Here is a 7,247-nt window from a genome sequence, read left to right as displayed (position 1 = left end):
TTTACCACAAATACTTCTTTGGCTCATTATTGCCGAGACAACGACCTACTTCTTCACATTCACCGCGCGATGCATGCAGTTATTGACAGACAAAGAAATCATGGTATGCATTTCCGGGTACTGGTTAAAGCATTGCGTATGTCCGGTGGAGATCATATTCACGCTGGTACTGTAGTAGGTAAACTTGAAGGGGAATGAGACGTAACTTTAGGGTTTGTTGATCTACTGCGTGATGATTTTATCGAAAAAGATCGAAGTCGTGGTATTTACTTCACTCAAGATTGGGTATCTATGCCAGGTGTTCTGCCCGTAGCTTCAGGAGGTATTCACGTTTGGCATATGCCTGCTCTGACCGAGATCTTTGGGGATGATTCCGTACTACAGTTTGGTGGGGGAACTTTGGGACATCCTTGGGGAAATGCACCTGGTGCAGTAGCTAATCGGGTTGCTCTAGAAGCTTGTGTACAAGCTCGTAATGAAGGACGTGATCTTGCTCGTGAAGGTAATGAAGTGATCCGTGAAGCTTGTAAATGGAGTCCTGAACTAGCTGCTGCTTGTGAAATATGGAAGGAGATCAAATTTGAATTTGATGTGATTGATCGCTTGTAATCCAGTGACTTTCGTTCTACCAATCGGACTCGGCCCAATCTTTTACTACTACCCCAAATATTAGTCCAAATCGTGAGCGGAGATATGGAATTTCAGATATCAATATATGGAATTTCCATATATTAATATCTATATATCAATATCTATGTAGATATTGATATATAGATATTTCCAAGGTTAAATATCTCAAACAGAGTTATTTATGAAAATTTTTTTGGGTCAAGCATTCGATAACGAATCCTATTCATCCTTTACAATGATCTTATAGATCATTCGATAGGGTTGGTAGCTCAGCGGATCAGAGCTCATGGTTCCGGACCGTGAAGTCAAGGGTTCAAATCCCTTCTAGCCCAAAAGATGTTGTATTTTAAATGAAAATTCCTTTCCATCGCGGTATAGGAGAGAATCTTTCTTTATAATAGAATAAAGTATTCTATCATAATCCCGGATCGATACTTCAGATTCCTAATCAATAATGAATGGAAATGATTTCTCAATGATTCATTCCACTATTGATTAATAATTTTCATCATTGTATTTATACTTATACGACTTCTCTTCATACAAAATAAGATAGGAAAAGTAACAATTTTCACCTTTATATGGAAGGAAAACTCTATGTCTATAAAGGAGTGGTTCGAAGACAAGCGTAAAATAACTGCATTACTAAAAAATTCGGTCGAAAGGGATAGTAAGGATGCCAATGAGACGGAGAAAAACAAGAATAAAAGTATTGATTACGCTAAAATTAAGAAGTTATGGGCTCAATGCGATAATTGCGAGAACTTACTATATCTCAGATTCTTGAGAGAGAATCAAAGTGTTTGTAAAGAATGTGGACATTATCTGCAAATGAATAGTTCAGATAGAATAGAACTTCCAATTGATCGTGACACTTAGCGTCCTATGGATGAAGACATGTACACTCTAGATGTTCTTCAATTTTATTCTGAGAATGAACCTTCTCATTCTGATAATCTTAATTCTGAGGATGAATCTTATAAGGATCATATCACTTTCTATCAAATAGAGACAGGTTTAAATGATGCTATTCAAACAGGCATAGGTCAATTAAATGGTCTTAGTATCGCACTCGGAGTTATGGATTTTTAGTTCATGGGAGGTAGTATGGGCTCTGTAGTAGGTGAGAAAATAACCCGTCTGATCGAGCGCGCTACCACGGAATCTCTTCCATTAATTATGGTGTGTGCTTCCGGAGGAGCACGTATGCAAGAAGGAAGTTTTAGTTTAATGTAAATGGCTAAAATAGCTTCTGCATTATATATTCATCAGAAGGAGGAAAATTTGTTATATATATCGATTCTGACGTCACCGACAACTGGTGGAGTGACTGCTAGTTTTGGCATGTTGGGAGATATTATTATTGCCAAACCTAAAGCGTACATTTCATTTGCAGGTAAAAGAGTAATCGAACAGACATTAGGTCAGAAAGTGATTGAAGATTTTCAGGTGACTGAGCATTTATTTGGTCATGGTTTATTTGATCTAATCGTTCCACGTAATCTCTTAAAAGGTGTTCTGAGTGAACTATTTTGGTTTTACGTTTTACGGTCTTCCTTGTAAATAAATAAAAAGAAAAAAATGAACGTTGAGTTTCCTTATCAGGAAAAAGGATCAAATCGAGTTCCTTGTAACGGAAGTGACAGTGATATCATTTCTTATCGCGGCGAAGGAGAGAATTGCTTTTCACCCCCTTCTTATTAACAATTTATGATCCTCGAGCCTATACTAACAATCCATATAGCCAATTCTCCGCTTTCAGAAATCAGAGAAATTTTGTTCAGGATTCATGTTCTTCCACTATTTTACTTGTATAGTAAGTGTTCTAATGGATCTCTATGTTGTAATATAGAACTCATTGTTGAACTCATCGAGATATTATTAAAAAAAAAAAATTGCCCCAACTGGAAATGCTTTTTTAGTATTTTCGGGAGAGACGGGGAAAGGAACAACGAACACTTGCATAGATGTATTCTATGAAGAAAAGAAAACCAGCCCGGAAAAGGAGGAGAAGACATCAGTTCGGCGGAGGAGAAAAGAAATGATTAAGGATTAACAGTTTGGTGAATCCCTCAGGATCTTTGATCGTGAGGGATCGCTGCTTTATCTATCTTGTTACTTAGATATCTCTGTCGTCACCCTTATATAAAGGGACAACACTGTTAGCTTTGGGGGATTATGCTTTTATGTAATTTTCTGTTAAAGATAAAACTTTGATCATCGAGTCTCGTTGAGAACTGGTTCATTGTACTCTCGTTTTATGCATTAATATAAACTTGGTGATTATCTTATCTCTGTATCTCGATTAACTTAAAGTGGTGTACCCTTGGAGGCTAAGGGCCCGGCCCCGGAGGACACTTGCTTCTGTATCACTACAATTTGATTTCTGTGTGGTTTGCTTATCGTCGTTATTTGGTAATCTGATATGGTTTATAAGTTGACATCACATGCTCTATTAAGATTAATTCATTAAGGTTTTTACGGACAGAACTTTTGTATTGACTCTACATTATATTACTGATCCTTTCAGAGTTGATTGAATGTTATTAGTCTTGACCGAATATTATTACTGTTCTGTTACAGAGCTTTTGTGTTGTACATTCATGTTATAGAATTTATTCGAAAGTTGTGTTCTTTATGATTGTTGGATTTAGGAGTAATGTTGTTCCATTTTGAAACGCAGTCGTATTCCTGTTAATTAAGATTGATGCTAGATCAGATTACTCTTCAAGCGTGTTGTGTGTGTATATGATTTCCAAGCATTGTTCCATAACTTATCAGTAATTAATGTTGTTCTATTAGTGTGTGCTGCTTGATTTTCCTTAAGAATGAAAGATTGTTGTTTGATTACAATGAGTGCATTTGAGTTAGTAGATTAAGTTTGATTACTGCTCGCGAGACTTAGTTGTTTGATTGTTGTTCCATTTCAGAATTGTTGTTCCATTTTATCATTGTTGTTCCATTCCAGATTTGCTATTCGATTTCTTATTTGCTGTTCCATTTTTCTATCTACCGTTTCATTTACTCGCATTTGTTGTTTTGGTGTGAGAGACGATCTGTGGCTGTAGTGAGCCTCGGCATTTACTGTCTAGCTCCCAGACCCGTGGTCCATGCTCTAATTTTCTTTCCATCAGTTTCCAAAGGGATGGGCTATCGCTGTCGAACCCTTGACTGATAAGTTACCCAGTTTTTGAATGTGTGATTTATTCCTTTGAAGTAACTTAGTTATAGACAAGCATTCGTTTACTCTTGTATTTTTGAACATTGTACTACTAGCATTACTCTGACAAATGATAACCTCAGACTGAGACACTCTTTAAAATAACAAAACGCTCCCGGATTGACATATTAATGTGAGGTAATTAGAGGTGAAAGAGACCCTTTTTATAGCTCTACATTTTGGCGTCGTTGCTATGGAAAGAGTGTAGCCATTTGTCTTTTCTAGAGTAGTGTACGAACCTGCTAGGGAAGAGTTGGATCTTAAAAACGGAAGGTAAGAACCTGCGTGCGGAGCATGTAAAAGCCCTGCTCCACTGTCCACTTTCCTAACAGATTTGTTGTTGCTTTGTTTGAATAGAATTTAGTAGTTCATTTGAGTGCATGACTAAGCAGAAAAAACCAGAACAGAATATCAAACCTCCACCCAAACCTGAAAAGGCTAAGGGGCCGATGACCCTTGGCTGAACGACCTTCATAGACGAAATATATAAGAAAACAGAATCTCAGCCATCAGTAGGCCCCAGGAAAATCATTTCTAAATAGCCTACTAGTTCCCTTCAGGCCACATGATCACCATTTGTAGCCTTTGTTGAGGTGCATAGTCAAACTGAAGAGCAGGACTTTCAAGAAATTGAAAATTCTACTCCAGAACTATTGCAAGAAGGGAATTTCAACAACTTTTGTGAAGGAGAAGGAGAAACAGGGGAAACCGAGGAACCAAAATCTCCTATTGGAACAAATCAGCCACTAAATAGCCAAGATAAGGGAGCGCTGCAAAAATCATTGTTGAAGGAACCCAATCTCCTCAGACATCAGGTATTCTCATTATCCCAGATAAAGGAAGTGCTATTAAAACTATCCCTGTCAAAGCCATTCCCTCTCAACCTAGGAATACCCTCCTAGATATCCCAGAAGGTTATTGGCATATATTCGATCCCATGGCTCAGAACCAACCAAACACTCAAACCTCTTCATTACAATACCCTATAGTGGATTCTACAGCAAATGCACCCATGAAAGCTATCCCTCTTCAACATATCCCTACATTTCACGGTCTCACATCAGAATATCCGGATGCATTTCTATTCGAATTCGATGTGTTGTGCAGGGGATATGATTACACCACCGATCCCTAGAAATTGAAATTATTCCCCTCTACATTAAAAGGGGTTGCTTTAAGATGGTTTATGGGACTAGGTGGTGGGGTCATCAACAATTGGGATCAAATGAAAGAATCTTTCTTAAAAAAATATCAGGACTATTGTAGGTATAGAGAATTAAAGGACGAAATATTCCAAATGACAGCCAAACCGAATGAAACATTAGAGGAGTATGTGGAACGTTTTCAATACAATCTACAAAGATCTCCTTATGCATCACTACCTTTACCTGATAATGTGTTAAAAACTGCATTGATAAGGGGCATGAAGAAACAATGGATTGAAACATTAAACATCATGGGAAAAGGGGATATTTATCAAGAGAATTTTGCTGACATCATTGATTTATGTATCAGGAGTTCGAGAGGCAGCACAAGAGTAAAACCGGCAGAATATGATCGGTTTGTAAGAGATAATAAAATACCAACAGAAGGAGTAACACATGTAGAGATTGGAAATTTATTGGAAAATTTTAAAACTAATATTCTGGGGACAATAACTACACAACTTGATATTATGTAGGCTAAACAGAAGTAGATGGAGGCAGAACAGAATTTGGTGATCTTTTATCCCCGATCCAGGAAAAAGCATAGTCACAAGGAATTTCCACTAGATACAGTCCAAACATGCGCCATCTATACAAAAGATCACCTTACGGAGAGTTGCCCCTCACTTCCTGGATTGAAAGCAGTATATAAGGAAGCGAAAGAAGAACCAGAATCGGTGTACTTGATCAACCAGCACCGCCAGTGGCAACCGAGACAATCTGGTATGTCTCCAGACCCAAATTCTTCTTTTCAGCCTCCACAGTATAATGCTCAACAATATAGTATGTGGCAAAGTTAGCCCCAACCCCCATTTTCAAACTGGTCACCACAGTAGTTTCCTTCTTCAAACCCGTGGCTGAATCAGGCAAGCCAATCTGGTTGGCCAAATTTTCCTTACACTCCACCATATTGGAAAAATAGCCCATATCCTTTACAATGGACTCCCCCTACTTCAAAAAGTTCACCCTGGCAGACAAACTGGAAAAGACCGATGCACCAGCCAGTAGGAACTATTCCGCTCCCTCAACCTACTCTGTCAGCCTTACAACAAAATCCCCAGTCTAATCTGAGACTGCAACTCCCAGCCCAACCCAACCCCAATCCAAATAACAGACCAGTCCAATCTCTTCAAATTGTAGAATCACCAGAAATAGGACCCGACCTGAGGGAGTGTAATGATCTTCAATTATGATCTGGACGTATTATTGAAACTGAGGGAGATAAAATAGTTCATATTGAAGATCAGTTACGAAGAGAACATCAGTTGCAACAATAGGATGTAAATAAGCAGCAGACTCATAATCAAGCAACCACATCCTCTCCTCCATTCCCAGAACGATTGGTCATACCTCGACCTTTACAGTATCCTGACTTCGACATTCTGGGAGAATTACAAAATCTGTACATAAAAATCCTATTCCTCCAAGCCATTCAAGACATTCCTATATACGCAAAAACTATCAAATAATTGTGCATAAAGAAACCAAGGAGGAATATAACAACTAATCCAAGAGTCCAAGTAGTCGGTACTTTATCTGATTTACTATCCAGGAAAGAAATGCCCATTAAATATGAAGATCCAGGAAATCAAATTGTAACTGTTCAAATTTATGGTCAGACCCTGTCTAATGCCTTAGTTGATCCAGGAGCTGCAATTAATATTTTAACAACCACTACCTGCCAAAAGCTCGGCATTACGTCTGTAGAACCCACCTCTACTTTGTTAGAATTGGCTGACCGATCTGTGGTTAGACTAGAGGGTACTCTACATGATGTCATGGTCTCTGTAGATTCCTGGGAATATCCAACCGATTTCCTGATAATTAATCCAAAATACCCGACTTGACAGACACCCGCTAATCCTAGGTAGACCTTGGCTTGCCACTGTCGATGCTTACATTGGTTATCGGCAAGGAAATATGACCATAACTAAAGGACCAAATATCAAGAATTTAGTTCTATACCCTCCAGTGCAGCCAAGTGTCACAATAATTAAAACTAACAAACACCCTGTATCATACCTTACTGATAACATTAGATCTCCATTAACTATACAAGAGGCACTTGATTTTAAAGATCAAACAGAAGATTATGCCATTAATAACTTCATTAGTCAAATTGAATCCGGATCTTGCACACAGTGTCATATGATAGAAGCAGCATTTGATAATGAATTAGAAGAAGATCCTCT

At 38.2% G+C, this 7,247-nt stretch overlaps 1 non-coding gene across 1 annotated transcript; it reads left to right on the top strand.

Annotated features, from left to right (window-relative positions):
- Positions 1-888: 888 nt before the first annotated feature.
- TRNAR-CCG (transfer RNA arginine (anticodon CCG)) lies at positions 889-962 on the top strand. The gene has a single exon. It is a non-coding gene; the product is annotated as a tRNA-Arg (tRNA).
- The last annotated feature ends 6,285 nt before the right edge of the window (positions 963-7,247 follow it).

Source organism: Pinus tabuliformis, chromosome 4_2 (assembly GCF_031772625.1).
Source record: "Pinus tabuliformis cultivar Carrire ecotype Pingquan chromosome 4_2, CPIR1, whole genome shotgun sequence".
Taxonomy (NCBI): Eukaryota; Viridiplantae; Streptophyta; class Pinopsida; order Pinales; family Pinaceae; genus Pinus; species Pinus tabuliformis.
This window is presented reverse-complemented; position numbering and strand designations above follow the sequence as displayed.